The 17,669-nt window shown below is 41.6% G+C and overlaps 1 pseudogene; it reads right to left on the minus strand.

Annotated features, from left to right (window-relative positions):
• Positions 1 to 4,983: 4,983 nt before the first annotated feature.
• Positions 4,984 to 6,112, minus strand: LOC118857457 (annotated as a pseudogene).
• Between the last annotated feature and the right edge of the window lie 11,557 nt (positions 6,113 to 17,669).

Here is a 17,669-nt window from a genome sequence, read left to right on the forward strand (position 1 = left end):
AAAAAATCAACCAGAAAACTTTGTTGTTTGAACCCTCACTGTAAATCCTCCTAAAATGTCTAACCCCTAGTAAGAAGAGCAGTGACTAGCATTTAATCTGTCTCTGCTGATGAGGGGTTCTATAGCCCCAGAGCCAACATAGATAACATCAGAATGATGTATTGGAAAGAAAGAGACCTCAGAGTCAAAAGACCTGACCTTGAGTCTCATCCTCAGAAAAAAAAAAACTAGCTCTAAAAATTTGAGTGAAACATTTAACCTCTTAATTACACTTTGCTCTCCCCTTTGGAAAGGGCAGGGGAAAGAGCTCTCATTTCGGAGTCAGAAGACCTCAGTTCAAAACCTATCTCTGATGATTATGGACTTTGTGATCTTGGGTAAGACATCCCTGGGATTCAGTTTCCTCAACTGTAAAAGGAAGAGGTTGGACGAGATGGCCTCTGAGACCCCTTCCAGCTCTAAATCTATGATCATATAATCACTTAACTTTCTTGGGCCTCAGTTTCCTCATCTGTAAAATGAGGGAGGTCTAGAAGTCCTTCCAGCTACCTAACCATCCACATGCAAATAGCCTCACTATAAATCTCATCTGCAGTGACTTCCCCCAGCCATCACCTCCTTGAGAACTGTTCTTAGATTTATTTTTATGATTTCTTAGTACTATGCAATATCACATTGATTTGTATGCTTTCACCACTGGAGATTCAGGACCTTCTCCCCACCTCACCTCAGAATAAAGAGTAAAGATGTCTCCTCTCTCTTTAAGAGTGAACCATTTTCTCTCTACAAATATGGTCCCAGGCCAGAAAATAAGATACATTGGCCAGTCAGAATTTGGCGGTCACTTGTTTTTCTTTTAAGTAGAAAGGGAAATAAACAATTGGGGAATAGCTCATTTGGAACAGTTTGGGGGCAGGGCAGGAGTGCTGCAGCCAATAGGGAGCAAAATAAGCATCTTTCCCCTTGATTCCTCCCCTTTTTAGGATCAGAGGGAGGGATAGCAGAAAGTGGATATTAAGGCAATTGACGGAGAGTCACTCCCTGCCCAGGAATCAGGGAGGGAGAAGAGGAAAGTGTCCGGACTCAGCATGGATGGGACTCACCAGTCCATTCCAGTCCAGAGGCATCCATTGGCATTACTCACCCTTCCCAATCGCTGTCACCCTCGATAGCAACCTGCAGAGTACAGGAGGGAGTGAGCAGAGTGTCAGGGTTCCGTCCACATCACTTGACCCTACAATCCTCCCTCTTGGTCTGCATAGTTCATCCAAGATGGATTTTCTATGTCCTTCTTCCTAGCATTTTCTCGAATGCCAAGTTCAAACGTCATGGGTCCTTGGGAATGCTTGTCAAAGTATGCTCAGTTGCCATAGATACTTGGAGCATACTGCATCTTTCTGGGAACCCTCTTTAACTTGAAAAGTCAGAAAGGCAAGGGTTACATATACAGATTGCACAGGTATGCGAAATGCTGCTTTATTTTGTATGTACCTCTCCATGAGCTTGTTGTTTATTGCCCCATCCCCCAACCTTACCTCCATAGAGTGTAAACTGCTTGATGGCAGGGAATGTTTCATTTCAGTTTTTATATAACAAGAGTCTAGCTCAGTGCCTGAGTCTAGCTGTGTCTAGCTCAGGTGTTTAATAAATGATTGTTTGGGACAGGGGGGAGGAAGAAACTAAATGCTGTGGAATTATAATGATCAAGGTTGGTCCCAAAGAAGATATGAGGCAAATGACTTTCCCTTTCTTCTTGGCCCAAGTTGGGGACCATGAGAATGGAGCATTACATAATTCTGTTCAGCTTAGTTGAATGTGTTTCTTAGTTTTACTAAACTACTCTCCCCTTCCCACTTCTTTTGGTATTACCAATGCTTAGCACAATGTGTGGCACATAGTAAGCACTTTATAAATGTTTATTGACTGACTTTCTTTTTTTTCTTTGTTGTGATGGATGGCTCTCTGGATGGGAAAGGGTTATGTGATAGGAAATGCAGATAATATAAGAACAAAGCTATCAGACTTTTTTAAGGATCACCCGAAGGAAGTTGAACTCTGGAAGAACAGAGGAAAAGAAAACCCCAATGAAAGTCTGGGAGGAGGGAGAAGGTAAAGGTACATATACCCTCCCTCACAGAGGAGAGATAAAGGTAAAAACTACAAAAGCATAGTCACATATACATCTACAGACAAGCTTTCTTCATCAGTATATTTTTGATTAATTTCTTTTGTCACAAGAATTCATTGTGGGGCTGCGTATGGGAAATGATTTTGATGCAAAGATAAACATCAGTAATAAATATATTTTTTAAAAAGACTGTGAAATTGAATTGGACTAAAGCTAGCTATATGCCCTCACTGCAGAACTCAAGAAATCAGCTGCGATTCCCACATATCCTGATGCCTTCTGTGTGAAGCTTTGGGGCTTCTAAGTCCCTCAGTGCCTCCACACACTACATTTCCAGGAAAAAAACCCAACAACAACCTGAGCCATTCTCTTTGGTCAGAGCAGGAGATTTATGTGGCTTTCACTTTAGCCAGTTAATAATTGATAAGGCAGGGCATATTAAAATTGAACAAAAAGAACCCACAGTGCAGGTGTCCTGGGAAGGTTGCCTAAATCAATAAACACTCATGAATTTTGAGTGCAAAAGGTTGAACTGAAAAAGAAAACAGATTTAGTCCCCCCATTAATATTTGAAATGCACTCTCCACCCTGAGAACCAGGGTTTAGATACTGTAAGGGTTTTTTTTGAATCACAAATCTAATCTATAAATCACATTTTAATAATATTGGTTCACATATCCAAGTTCACCTGTATGCTTATGTATCCATTAACCCAATCCTCGTGCCCTCCTTCCTCAAAATGGAAAGATTAATGCAAATATAATTTTAAGGGATATTTACCAAGTAGAAAATAAAAAAGAGAAAATCAGGAACTTCCTCTCTCTCTATTTTAAAAAAATAATAAGCGATGTTAGTGTGCCCAGGATCCAGGTGAAAAAAAGAAATATTTTGCCCAAATGAGAAGTTAGGGGTACATACATACATACACACATACAGGCACACATGAATATACACATACATACACACATATATCTATATGTGTGCGTGTGTGTACATACATACACACATATATCTGTATGTGTGCATGTGTGTACATACATATTCACTCATACATATATTTTTGTTGTTGTTTAGTCATTGCAACTCTTTGTGACCCCATGGAAAGTCCATGGGGTTTTCTTGACAAAGACACTGGAGTTATTCGCCATTGCCTTCTTCCCTGTATGCCCATCTTACAGATGAGGAACTGAGGTAAATAAGGGTAAAGTGACTTGCCCAGGGTCATACAGTAGCAACTATCTGAGGCCAAATTTGGACTCAGGTCTTCCTAACTCTAGGCCCGGTGCTCTATCCACTGCACCATCTATCTGCCCCTAATACATACACATACATACACATACACACACATAGATATATGTGTGTGTCCATATGCATACACACCTATGCACATATACATATATTAAACCAAGCATTCAGCAATGCTGGCTTGAAAGGCAGCCTTTGGTAATGTTGACTGTACGAGAGCTATTTTTAACCCAACAAAATGAGGAAAAACAGACTGTGGAAAACAATGGAAAATGTGGATCCAAGAGAGAACAGACGTCTGTTGCCGAGGAAAGGAAATCAGCACATGTCCATAAAGAAAGAAAAGGCCCCTCCTCCTCCCTTTCCCTATGCAGAATTACAAGCTACTGTCTTGTGGTGTGTTGGATGGCAGAGGAGCCGAGGTTACCTAAGCGATGACCCGGTCGTACAGAAGCGTTCCCCCAAAGCATGCTCTGCATCACAATGCAGGATCTGGCTGTTCTCTTCCCACCCACAATACACCTAACTTCCTAATGTGTGGGCATGGGAGAGAACACTTGTTAAAATGGCTACATGCAGCTTCAGTCTCTGCTCAAGTACATTGGTGGCCACACATTTGGTTTTGCCATCAAAACAAGTCCAATGGACACAGTACCGAGCCTTGAAGTCAGGAATCACTGGGTTTAAATCTGCCCTCAGACATCTACTAGCTGTATGACCCTGGACAAGTCATTTAATCTCTGTTTGCCTCGGTTTCCTCATCTGTGAAATGGGACTCATAACAGTACTTACCTTCCAGGGTTGGTGTGATGATCAAATGAAATTATAATTGTAGAATTCTGGAAGAGCATCTGGCACATAGTAAAGTGCTGTTACTATTACTAGGCAGTGAGGTGGCACGGTAGATAGAATGCCTGGCCTGGAGTCAGGAGGACCTAAGTTCAAATATGTCCTCAGACACTAACTGTGTGACTCTGGGCAAGTCACTTAAGCCTGTTTGCCTCAGCTTCTTATTCCGTAGAACGAACTGGAGAAGGAAATGGCAAACTGCTCCATTATCATTGCCAAGAAAACCCCAGATGAGGTCATGGAGAGTTGGACATGACTGAAAACAACAACAAAATTATCATTATTAAAATAGACATTAAAAAAGTTCACCAGAACTTAAAGAAAAATATCTAAATACTCCAATAGGCGAGAACTTATTTCCAATTTTACCAAGTCAAATGAGGAATATTAAGTCCTCTCTGATTAGACTAATTTTCCTCTTTGACTGGATAAGAAATGTTTAATGTAAGTCTCCTCTTTCTTGCCCTGACATCTAATCAAGTCCAGGGGAAAACTATTATGATTGGTAAAGAAAATAATTTTATGCACTACCTTCCTTTTTTTCTTTAAGTAATTTTAATATTTTAGAAAAATGCTTTTATGTTTCTTAAGTTTATGATTTTGAGTAGGACAACATTATCTGACGGACTAATGGTTAGCCAATCATTGTTAATATTCTGTTGCATTGGGTGCTAAGGAGGGGAAGATTATCTTCCGAGCACCCCATCTTTCTTCACCAGAAGGTCAGAGGCACATTTTATTTCTATTAGTGTGAATGAATTTCATTCAATGATCTGGGTTATTTTTATTTCAGTGAGGGCTTTATTTGTTAAAAAGGGCATTTGTGGTTGACCTTCAAATTCGGCAGACAATTTGTTGACAAGATTCATAGCCTTTGGGTTGCTCTGATATGTGGATATGTGGGAGTTCTTCACCGTATCTTGGAATATCACCTGAAGTTTTCTGGATCCTGAATGGCTGCAAGTGCTTCTGGGTCACTAAGAATTTCACTGGGCTCTGAAATTCCTGCCATCCCAGGCATGATCCCTCTTATGCCATGTATGCCTCTGAAGTTCCCAGCCATGCCTCTAGGAAAACTGGAGAAAGAGACAAACTGGGCTCCCCCAGTTTTCTGGGCTTCTTCCCTCCTTTGGGCCTGCTCCTGTTCCTCTTGAGTCTTCAGTCTGTTCTATGGTCTCTCCCTCCTCACATTTTCTTTCGTATTTTCACTGATGTCCACCAATCTTACTGGGTCCTTGTTTATACGGCCTACAGTGTAACCCTGGCATCTTCATCATAGTCCAATTTATAAGCTATGGCAAAATCATGGGCCAACCTCTCCCAATGGTCAAGGAGTCTTTCCTTTGACACTCAGAAGGCTGAGCAGAGATGAGGTTTATTTCAAATGCTCTGTCACAATCGTTGCTAGCAGCACTGGGCTCCTGTAGTTTCATAAACACACCGGCTCTCTTGGCACACAAAATGGTCAAATGAGGATTCAGTCTGATGGTCTCTGTGAGTAATTCAATAGCTCTCTGAAGTTCACCACTATTTAGAACATCAGTGCATGACCCTGGGAAAGAGTCATACATACTTTTCATCAGCCTGATCCATCATCTTACTTGTTACCTCTACAGTTTCATCTCCTGTTTCTTGAGGGAAATCTGCATCCACTTCAATCACTCCTTCATTCTTAATTTTGCCATCCCTTTCTGGTTCTTCTGGCTTTGGAGGTTCCTCTGGTTTCTTACTTTCAGTTTTTTCCCTCCTTGACTCTTCCTTCTGATTAAGTTTTGTGTGAAGCAGGTGGGATTTTACCACCCATCCACTCTGTTCCATGTGCAGGAGGTCTGAGTCCTGCTGGCAGAGCCTGATGAAGTCTTGGAGCTCATTACGTTTTCTGCTGTCCATGTTTTGAGGAGCCAGGGGCCAGAAGGCTACATACTATATTAAATGAGTGGCCTTTACAGAAGTCAGTTCTTGGCCAACAGAAGAAGAGAAGGAGAGAATTTTCCCATCAAATAAGATGCCAGTGAATCGATCCTCCTTATTGTTTTACCAGTTGGGAAATGTCTATTAAAAAGAAAAAAAGTCTAATTAAGGTGGTTTCAACCAATTAAACATACCAATATAGCACCTATGCAATTTACCATTTGCTGTTGCTAGAGGAGCAATTCTCCAAAACCTTTCCTAAGCAGACAAGATATACTTCACCTCTTCTGATTATGCTTCAGTTGAAGCAGGGAACAAGCCTTAATGTTTGATTAATCTAAGCATTTTCTGAGATGTCAAAAGAGATTTCCTTTCTAATATCTTGTAGACTTACAGGCCAGACCATGAATATTGCTGATACTGATATAGGCCTATCATTCACAATTCATGTTTGAACCAGAACATAGTCTCCTTTGAATGGTCTGGGTTTGGAATATCAGAAAAGTTACAATCATGAGGCAGGGGAAGGAATTCCTTCAGTGGTTGAATTTTTAAGGCACTAGGAATAATGGCCACTTAAAAAACTTTTATTCACCTCATAGGAAGGGACCTTAGTGCTCTTCTAGCCTAGAAAGGTTCAATGACTTGCCCAATGACACCAAGACAGTGAGTGTTAGAGGAGGGTTGGATTCCAGCTTTTCTGCCTCTGCTTCTGTTGTGTTGTCACTTTCATTTCTAAATTTATTATTTTTCCATTGCTTACCAAGGAAGCTATCAGAATGGAAGAAAGGAGTGAAGGAAGAAAAGAAGGAAAGAAGGGAGGAAAGAAGGGAGGGATGAGAGAGAACAAAGGAGGGAAAGAGTACAGGAGGAAAGGAGGAAGAAGAAGAGGGAGAGAGGGAGGAAAAAGGAAGGAAGCATGGATGAAGGAAGAGAGGGAAGAAAGGAACAAGGAAGGAAGGAAGAATGGAAGAAAAAGGAAGGAAGGATGAAGGGAGGAAAGAGGCATGGAAAGCAGGAGTCATGGAAGAAAAGTGAAGGGAAGGAAGGAAAGAAGGAAGGAAGAAGGGAGGAGAGGAAGGAGTGAGGGAGGAAGGAAAGGAAGGGGAGTGGATAAAGGAGTGAGGGGAGGAATGGAGAAAGAGGGAATACAGAGATAGAGTGAGAGTCTGTGTGTGTGTGTGTGTGTGTGTGTGTGTGTGTGAGAGAGAGAGAGAGAGAGAGAGAGAGAGAGAGAGAGAGAGAGAGAGAGAGAGGAAGCACATTTCAGCTAAACCAATCACTGTATCAGCCAAGTCTGAGAGAATAAGTAATGTTCTATACCCACAATTCGGCACCTCTAATGAGGGAGGAGGCTGCCTTTCCCTCTTTTCAGGGAACAGGTTTGATCATAATCATTAAAGTATGTTCAGTTTCATTTTGTTATTCTTTTTCCATTGATGTTGTTCATCAGACATGGAGCTGGAAGAGACCTCAAAAGCTACCTTGTCCAACCTCCTCATTTTACAGATAAGGAAACTGAAGCCCAGAGAGGTTAAGGGACATTCAGAGTCACACACTAGTAAGTACTTATCTGAGGTGGATTTTGAACTCGGGGTTTCCTCATCCCAAGTCCAGCGCCATCTGCTATGTCAGGCATTCTCAACCTTGTTGTGACATGGACTCCTTTTTCTGGTGAAGTCCATGGACCCTTTTTCAGAATTATGTTTTAAAATCAACAAAGGAAAATATATGGGAATACAAAAAGAACCAATTATATTAAAATACAGAAACTGTTTTGTTTTAGAAGAAAGCTCACGGATCATAGGTTAAGAATCTCTGTTCTAGTCAAATCCCCTTATTTTTGCAAAGGAAGAAACAGAGTCCTAGAGTTCAAATCTTGCCTCAGAAACTTATTAGTTGTGTGATCGTGCAGGTCACAACCTCTTTCAGCCTCAATTTCCTCATGTGTACAGTGGTTATAGTAATAACACTTATCTCCCAGGATTGTCATGAGGATCAAATGAGATCATATATAAAGCACCTTACAGACCTTACGTCGCAGCATAAACGTTAGCCCATTGTTACAAGACCTCCAAAGCTTCTTTAGTCCTAAGGCTTTCATCCTAAGACGTATGAAGCTATGAAAATATCATAGGAATGAGAAGCAACTGGCTTCCTGTCACGTGGTTGGCAACCTTATGTGAAGCCTAAGGGAGGGACTATGTCTTATCTGAACATTGTTTCTAGCTTAAACTTTGTCTTAGCATCTTTCATGGTGCTCTTCCCACAGTAGGAACTAAATCAATATTTATTGAAATAACCAAGGAAAACCTTCTTGAAACTTACCTGGCATAGTGTCATCCAATTCAATGGGGATGCTCAATAAATGGGATCAGAGAGTCATAGCTTTGAAGATGGAAGGTGCCTAACAGCTCCTCTAGTCCAAATCCTTCCATTTTACAGATGAAGAAACTGAAGCCCAGAAAAGTGACTTGCCCAAGATCACACAGCTCGTAAGTGGTGGAACCTCTTTTCTCTGACTTCAAATCCAACACTGTTTCCAAATTGGTTGCCAGGATGATGTTTCCTTTATTTGGATAACTACTTACACTCCAGGAAGTATAATTATAAATGCATCTTTAGGTATGCTTTACATTATAAGTAACGTGTATGCGCATTCTTATTTGATTCTGACAATACTACCCCTCCCCACTGCCCAGGAGAATTAAATGGCACAAAGCATCATGATTTCCATTTCTAAAAGTCAAGCTCATAGAGATCAAATGATTTCTGCAAAGTTGCCCAGCTTATCTGTGATGTGGCTTAGACTGAAGCTGATGTCTTCTTATCCCAAGAACATGTTAGGTACCAGTGAATAAAGTCTTAGATTTGGAATGGATATTGGAGGGTCGTCATGTTAAACCTTTCATCCCATCTGGGAGTTATTTTCCATCTCTTCTTTTTCACATGTATTCTACTCACCCTAACCTGGGCTCCCATTAGCTTTTACCACAACTATTGTAATAGTCTAATCCCCCCGTGTGGATGGTTCTCCAGTCTGTGCTTGAACATTGCTACAGTTCACTACCCCAAGAGTCAGCCTCTCCTTCTTTTAGGTAGCTCTAATAGTTCAGAAGTTCTTCCTTATAGTGCATTGAAATCTGTCCCCCTAGAGCATTCTTTCATTAATCTGTACTACAACTGGTATGCTGAAAGAAGAACTGGTTCTGGAGTCAGAGGATCTGAGTTCAAATCTCCCTGGGCTCTAAATCTATGATCCCACGATTCCACCCTCCCTACCCATCCCCCCAGGCCACACAGATGTTCTTCTTTCTCTGTGTTCTTCAGGACACAATAGTGGACTGAGGCTTTCTTTCCCAAGTCAGTTAATATGGAAAATTATTGTGCATAGTTGTTGATTCATCCCTTTTATAATTCTCCAGGGAAGATACTTCCACAGAAGTTGATAGCAAAATCTGCCCTTTTCTCTTCCTTAGTGCACATGGTATTTGGACTCTTTCTTGAAATTCTTGTCTTTTTTCAATGTACACCGCAGAGGCTCTCTCATTAATAACATTCTTCACTTGGCAAATGCATGGTGACCGGAGCAGACTGCTTCACTCCAATGAAGAATCCCAGCAGTGGCTGAGCTGCTGCCCACAGCCGTGTCTGAAGGGACCTGAAGAGGAAGTGTTCTGGCATGTGAAACGCCTGCCTCCACCGGACCGTGCTGATGGTGGAGCAGGTCTGCGGGGTCATTCCATTAATAGTGATAATGACAGTGATGACAACTGTGATAATGATGGCGATGGCGATGACGATGACGATGAGAATAATAATGATGATGATGGCAATGATGATGAGAAGATGATTATAATGAAGGCCACAATGAGGATAATGATAACGATGATGACGAGGGCGAGAATATGACGATGATGATGAGAAGATAATGGTAATGATGAGGAGGAGGATGAGGAGGATGAGAATATAATGATGAGGACAAGGATGAGAAGACTAATAATGACAATGGTGATGATGATGATGAGAATAATGATGACAATTTTGATGAGAATAGTAATGATAATGATGACGATGATGAGAATGATGATAATATGATGACGATGAGGAAGAATATACCGATGATGATGAGAATAATAATGATGACAATTTGGATGAGAATAGTAATGATAATGATGAAGATGATGAGAATATAATGATGAGGACAAGGATGAGAAGACTAATAATGACACTGATGATGGTGATCATGAGAATAATGATGATGATAATGATTTTTATTTATACGGTGTCCTGTCACACACATCAGCTCATCTGAGCCTCCCAATATTCCATGTTAGTCTGTCCATCTCCACAAATAGTGAATATAAGTGAACAGTTTAAAGACAGCATGGTGAAGTAGAAGGTCAGTTGGATTTGGGGTGAGAGCATCTGAGTTCCAGTTTTGGTTTTGTCACTTACTAGCTGCATGCAGTTGGCCTTAACCTTTTGACTTTAATTTCTTCATCTCTAAAACGAGATGTTTGTTCAAGTAGATATCAATTAAAGTTTGTTGAATGAAAAGAAAAAAAAATCCATTATTCAATCAACAAATGTTTGTTAAGCACCTTCTATGTACCAAGTGTTGAGGATACAAAAGTGAAATGTGCCCTGCTCTCAAGGACAGCACATTAAAATGGGGGTGGGGGGAGTCAAGAAGGCTCCTTGGTTTCTGTGTGTGTGTGTGTGTGTCCTCACTTACTTGGAAATTAGCTGAAATGGGTTGCTGTCAGTGAGTTCATGGGCCACCTGTGCAGATTCCAGCTGCTCTGAGACCTTGGTGAAACAACGTATGCTGCCTAATTATTCAAGGGGGACCTTAAGTGGAAGCAACAAGGACAAATGAAGCTGGCCTGTGAATTACTCTTGGCTGCAAAACACTTCCCTTACTTGCTGTTGTTTTCACTGGTGTGCCAGTCAGCTTCCAGATGGGGAAGGTGGGCCTCATCAGTGATAGCAAACACAACAGGAGCCTAGCTAGAGTCATTGGAAGAATCAATGGATTAACCCTGGGGTGTATACCCATGCCCGGGTGGCTGTGACCCACAGCAGTGGTATTCTGTGGTGGATGACTATACTCTACAGAAGGCTGTTTAATGATGAGATCCCCTACAAAAGAATGCAAGAGGGATTTATTATACTAGGGGGCACTTAATTTATATCAACTGTATGCCAGTGCCTGTGCCTGTGCCAGATGCTGTGTGGAAAACATGGCAGATTGTAGCATTTGGCGCATGAATGAATGTTGCAACCTATGTCAATTCCTGAGCAGTGATGATGAAAGGGAGGTGGTGGGCTACAGGTGCAAAATACTGTCTCTGTTATCAAATATGATCGCTATGTTGGCTTACCTGCTTTTTATTGTTACCAGAGAAGATTCCATGGTGGGGAGACAATTGTTTGGAAGCAAGAGTGATACAACAAAGAAAAGAAAAAGACCATCAAGGAAGCATTAGAACAATATGAACAGGTTCCTTTTTTCTTGGGTTTGCAGTTCTTTGTCTTCTTTTCCTATGGATTCTGACTTGGAGTAGGCAATCCATTGAACATATATTTTTGTTAAGACACCTTCATACGAAAGGTTGTTTCTTCTGGTCTTATTCTAATAGTGTATTTTATTCATCTCAATTATTCCCATTGCCTGGTGGTGGTGGTGGTGCCGGTGTGTGTGTGTGTGTGTGTGTGTGTGTGTGTGTGTGTGTGTGTGTGTGTAGGTTGATGGGGCAGTGAAGAAAGGCACATTTATCTGTAGGTTCCTTCTTCTCAAGGTCCAGAGATTGCTACCAGAGCAATGAAGTTTTCCTACCTTGGTCTAGTCCCTTAACTGCTCTCAGCCTTATGTTCCCAATTCTGTAAAATGTGGATGATAAGAGGACACAGAGTTGTTGTAAGGATCAAATAAGATAAAATACATTCAGTACTTTGCAAACCTGAAAGTACCATATCAGCTCTAGCTATAATTATTATGATGATGTTATCCTTTCTCGTCTCTGGGCCTCAGCTTCCACATTTGTGTAATGGGGTTAACAATATCTGTAACACCTACCTCACAGGGCTGCTTTGAGGGCTGAGATGAAATTATGTCTGGAAAGTACTTTGCAAACATAAAACCCCCCTATCAAGGTTAGTTGTTCTTATCATTTTATTTCTAGCAGAGCAAATCTAACCTAGCTTCCATATAGTGTCTTAGCTCTAAAGCTGGAAGGGACCTCAGAAGTCATTTAGTCCAACCCCTTCATTTTACAAATGAGGAAACTGAGGCCCACAAAGGTTAAGTGACTTGCCCAAGGTCACACTAGTGGTATAACATAGTGATAGGAACAATAGCTAACATTTATATAGTACCTACTATGTGCCAGACACTGCAGTAAACACTTTACAATTATCACCTCCTTCGAGCCTCACAACAACTCTGGCAGGTAGATGCTGCCATCATCTCCATTTTAGAGTTGAGGAAAATGAAGCAGATAGAGGGTAAGTAAGGGTCAGACCACTAGCAAATACCCAAGGAGGAATTTGAACTCAGGTCTTCTTGAATACCTCCAGCACACTCCTTTGCCCAGCTCTCTATCCATTGCATCGAAGTATTTGAACACTATAATCATGGCCTCCTCCAACCACACTTCCTCCTTTCTCTTCTCCAGACTGGATATTCTGGAGTCAAGTTTTCTGACCTCTTATTTAATCGACTTAGATGTCTTTCTACTACAGCATGTGACTTCCTGGACATCTGGGTCTAAAGTATATAGTGGCTGATCTCTATAATACTTATTTAGAGGAAGACCTTTCCACCGCCTTAACCCCCAGTGCCATGGCCTTGACTCTAGCGCAGAAGAAGGTGAATGTGATGGCTTCACCCCTGGCCTACCCCACAGACTGAGTTCAGAGAAGATGGTCAGAGCTGAGCTGAGGCCAGAACTCAACTAGTCCATGTGGCTCTGCTTGAACACTAGGGCTCCTTTGGAGTCTGCATTTCTGATGGGTTGCCCAAGCTGTCATTCTGAACTTGGTGTGTTATTGTTTGCCTTTTCCTTCTTATTAATTTAGATTTATGCAGCTCACATTCTTACATTAGGCTCAGTGGGGGAGAGCAGATGGCATAGTACCATCATTTAAAAGTGAAGAAGACACTTGCCATCTATCTTGGTGAGGGTATATGTGCTGCATAGGGATGGGCTGCCCTGAGCCATCCTCATCTAATTGTCTTGCACCCCCTGAGACTAATGGTATATAGCCAAGGGAATGCTATTAAATGTTTAACAACCAGCTCTCCAGAAAAAATACACTTTTAAGTTTAATCTTCATTATTAATACTTTCTCCATCACTTTCTCAAGTCTAAATATTCAATAAAACAATAAATAAAGCCCTGAATTGTAGTGTTTGAGGGTTTCCAAGGTTTAAATGACCACACTGAAAATTTAACAATCTGGGAGCTGTACAAGCTGGCTCTGGCATACCCAGAGGCCTATGACATTCTGCCATCTTCATAACTTGGGTTTTCAGTATCATGTCCACTTATGGGAATAAGAAAAACTAGTTCCAAATCCAGGGGCTTGGGCATGCTAGGGCACTCTAGAGAAGACATCTACACCTATACACATTCTGAGTAACAAGATTTCATAGTTGGAGAAGACCTTAAAGGGTGTCTAGTCTAACATGTTCCTGCCTAGGAATGTCCTCTTTAATATCCTCAGCTAGTGGTTGCCCAGCCTCTCCTTGAATACCTTCAGTGATGAGGAAGTCACTACTTCCCAAGGCGGTCCATTTCACTTTTGAGCAGCTTTTTAAATAGGATGTTTTCTCTTATGTCTAGCTTAAATCTACTTGTCTTCAATGTTCACATATGGTTCCTGGTTCTAGCTTAGAGAGTATAGCTCCTTGAGGGCAGGGATGAGTTCATTTTGTCTTTGGATCCCTAGTACCAAGGACAACACCCAATACTTCATAGGTCATCATTTTTGTTGTTGATTGACTAGGTGTTCTAACTCAGATGTATGCCCTTGCCACAAATCATGTAGTCACTGTCTTCCTGTTGTGGGCTGCCATATTTTTTAGAAGGAGTAACAATCATTCCTGGGATGGTACAAAATATATTCCTTTAGCTTAGGGAATATGAATTTTTCTCATAGTAACATTCGGATAAAGGACAGGTTGGCATAATGGTTAGAAGGCTATTTTTGGATTCCATGCTGGCTGTGTTATCATGAGCAAGTCACAAACTCTAACTGCCTCCAGACAATTCACTAAATGGGGTCCAAGGTTTTAATTTACAAAGACATTGCTGATTTGCATCACTGGAAGGGAATCTCCACACTGGGACTTCACCACACTGATGAAATTACAGGTCCTCCTCCTCCACCCCAACCCTCCAAATCCTGGAAATATCCAATTACCATTAAGTAATGCCTTTAAAAGTCTCTCTACACTTAAAATTGGTGGTTTTATTTAATTTCAACCAACTTGTAGCAGCAATTAGATCTGTCCAGATAATTAACTCCAATTTGTTAGTACCCAACTGGTAATTAATTGTTAAAGCCTCCTGAGTAAGCCTTTCTATAGAAAAGGAAAGTAGCACCAAGGAGGACCTGAACATTATCCTGGAGTTTCTCATAGATCACTAGCCTTCCTGAAATCTTTATATCTAAGACCTTCTCCTGGTCAATACTACTATTGATAATGGGCAATATGGCTTTTTGTCTCTGGCCCTTAGTTTCCTAATTTGCACACGAGGGAACTTTTACCTACTTCACCAGGACATGGTGAGAATAAGATATGACGACTGATTTATTAAGCATCTACTGTGTTCTGGGCATAATGCTAATGGTTTGGGATATAGAGAAAATGATTGAATGAACAATCCCAAGAAGCTTACATTCTAATTTGGAAGATGATAAGGACATGCGGTGGTACATGAGTTGAGTCTTGAAGGAAGAGAATAAGTCTCTGAAGCAAAATTGAGAAGGGAATCCATTCAAAGAATGGACGACGGCTATTTCAAAAGGCTGGAGGCAGGAAATGGAATGCAGAGAGAAGACCAGTTTGACCATATCATGTGGTGAAAAGGGGACACAATATGCAATGAAGCTGGAAAAATAGATTGGGTCCAAGTGGTAAAGCACTTCAAAAACTGGATTGATTATATTTGATCCTGGAGTTAATGCAGGAGCAAAGTCACATGGAATCATTTTGGCAGCTGAATGAAGGATGGGTTGGAATGAGGTGAGATTTGAGTCAGGGGGGCCAATTAGGAGGCCATTGTAATAGACTAGGTGAAAGGTGATGAAGGTTTGAACTAAGGTGGTAGCTGTTTGAGTGGAGAGAAGTGCTTGGGTAAAAATTAGGTTATGAAGTAGAGATCCCACAGTTTAGTACTTGATGGGATTGGTGAGGTGAGGGGGTATGAGGAGTTGAGGAGAATGTCAGGGTTACAAACCTGAGAGCCTGGAAAGTCAATCGTGCTTTCAACAAAAATGGGAGTTGGGGAGATGGAAGACATATTGACATATTGGGGAGATTTGGACATATTGAAAAGACTGTGTTTAAAGGGGGCACAGTTACAAGGTATTCTAATTATTTCTCTGAGTTCCTGTTGAGCCCATCTCTCCAGGATAAAAAGTGCTGACTCCTCACAACAGAGTATAATTTTAGGGAGAGATGACCAAAATTGCAGGCAATATTCTAAGCTCTATAATAGCATTGTAATTTGAATGGGGGTTAAGTGTTAACTGGTTTGGGATAATCAGCATTTTGTGGTGCTTTTAAAGTTTGCCAAGTGCTTTTGGAGACATTATCCCACCAGGACCTCAGAATGACTCTGATCAGGAGGCACGCTGGATATTATTATCCCAGTTATATAGGGAAACTGGGGAACAGAGAGGTTAAGAAACTTCCCTAGGGTCACACGGCTAGTTAGTCATTGGAGCTGAAATTGGAAGACAATTGTCTGTGACTTCATATTCAACACTATACATTTTGTGACATTACCTCTCTTTTCTCAACTTAGGACATTTTCTGACTGGTTTTGATGCTGGTCTCCCCTTCAGGTTCTAAGGAAGTATGATATTGTAGAAAGAGTACTGAGCATGAAAGTAGAATTGAATCTCAGTTCCAATGTTTACTTTCTGCATGGGGAAAATCATTTATTATCCCTATGCCTCAATTTTCTCCCCCATAAAATGGGGATAATAACAGTCACACTACCTGTCTTGTCAGAAAAGTGTTGTGAAAACCTTAAGACATCATGGATATGTAAGTAGATACTCTCATGAATCTTAGAGAAAGAACTGAACTTTCATTGACTCAGGCCTTAGTCATAATGGAATTCTAGGTCACACAAACAATCAGCAAAAACTTATTAAGCATTACTTAAGCTATGGACTAAGCTAAGCGACTACCATCTCTGTCTCCATTTTCCCATGCATCCTGGAAGAAGGAAGAAGCTCTAGCTGTCCTTGGCTTTGGCTGGTGCTTCATCAGTCTTCATCTCTCTCTAGACATTGACAACTCCAGTAGAATGTAAGTTGCTTGAAAATAAGTATTGTCATTTTTATCAATACCAACTAGCATGGTATGGATGTGTGTTGTTGTTGCTCAGTCATGTCTGACTCTTTGGGAGCTCATTTTGGGGTTTTCTTGGCAAAGATACTGGGGTGGTTTGCCATTTTCTCCTCCAGCTCATCTGACAGATGAGGAAACTAAAATCCTGCTTCCAGGAGCAAAGATGGCAGAGTAAGAAGGAAGTTGCTCTCACCCTCCCTTATGGACCTCTGAAAGCCCAGAAAATATTGCCCCAGGAAAATCCTGGAAGAGCAGAGCCAGCAGAAAGATGGGGTGCAGCAGTCTTGTAGCCAGGAAGCTTGGGGGATTAATGGGAAAGGCCCCTCTTGCTCTGGTGGAGGGGGAGCAGTAAAGGACGGGAGGCATCGTAGCAAGCCAGTGGCAAGCCCCACCTCAGCAAACCAGGGGGAGATCCTGAACCTTAGGGTGGTGGAGTAGACAAATGCCACCCCCAGTGCCTCAGGGGCGGGGAATGGTAGACGGGCAGGGGAAATGGTAGACACCAGCTTGGCAAACCACCACGTGCGCCTGTATTCTCCAGCAGCCAAATCTCCCAGTGCTTCAGCACAACTCCAGGAAGTACAATTCCAGGAGGCACAGCTCCAGGCTGGCAGACATCCTCTGGCAGCCAAACATGCAAATCTGGGTGAGCAGGAGATAGATGAGGAAATTGAGGCAAACAGGGTTAGGTGACTTGCCCAAGTTCACACAGCTGATAAGTGTTTGAGGCCAGATTTGAACTGAGGTCTTCCTGACTCTAGGCCCAGCACTCTATCCATTGAGCCAACCAGCATAGTACCCATGCCTGTTTTCAACATTGTCTTGACAGAGCTGGAACTCATCCCTAGCCTTTCAGTTTTGCCCGAAGCTAATCTCCCTTCCAGGGCTTTGGTAGAAGATTTTAGGAAGCTTTCCTTTAAAATACGGCTTTCACAAATAGGG

The sequence above is a fragment of the Trichosurus vulpecula genome, chromosome 7 (genome assembly GCF_011100635.1).
Source record: "Trichosurus vulpecula isolate mTriVul1 chromosome 7, mTriVul1.pri, whole genome shotgun sequence".
Lineage (NCBI taxonomy): Eukaryota > Metazoa > Chordata > Mammalia > Diprotodontia > Phalangeridae > Trichosurus > Trichosurus vulpecula.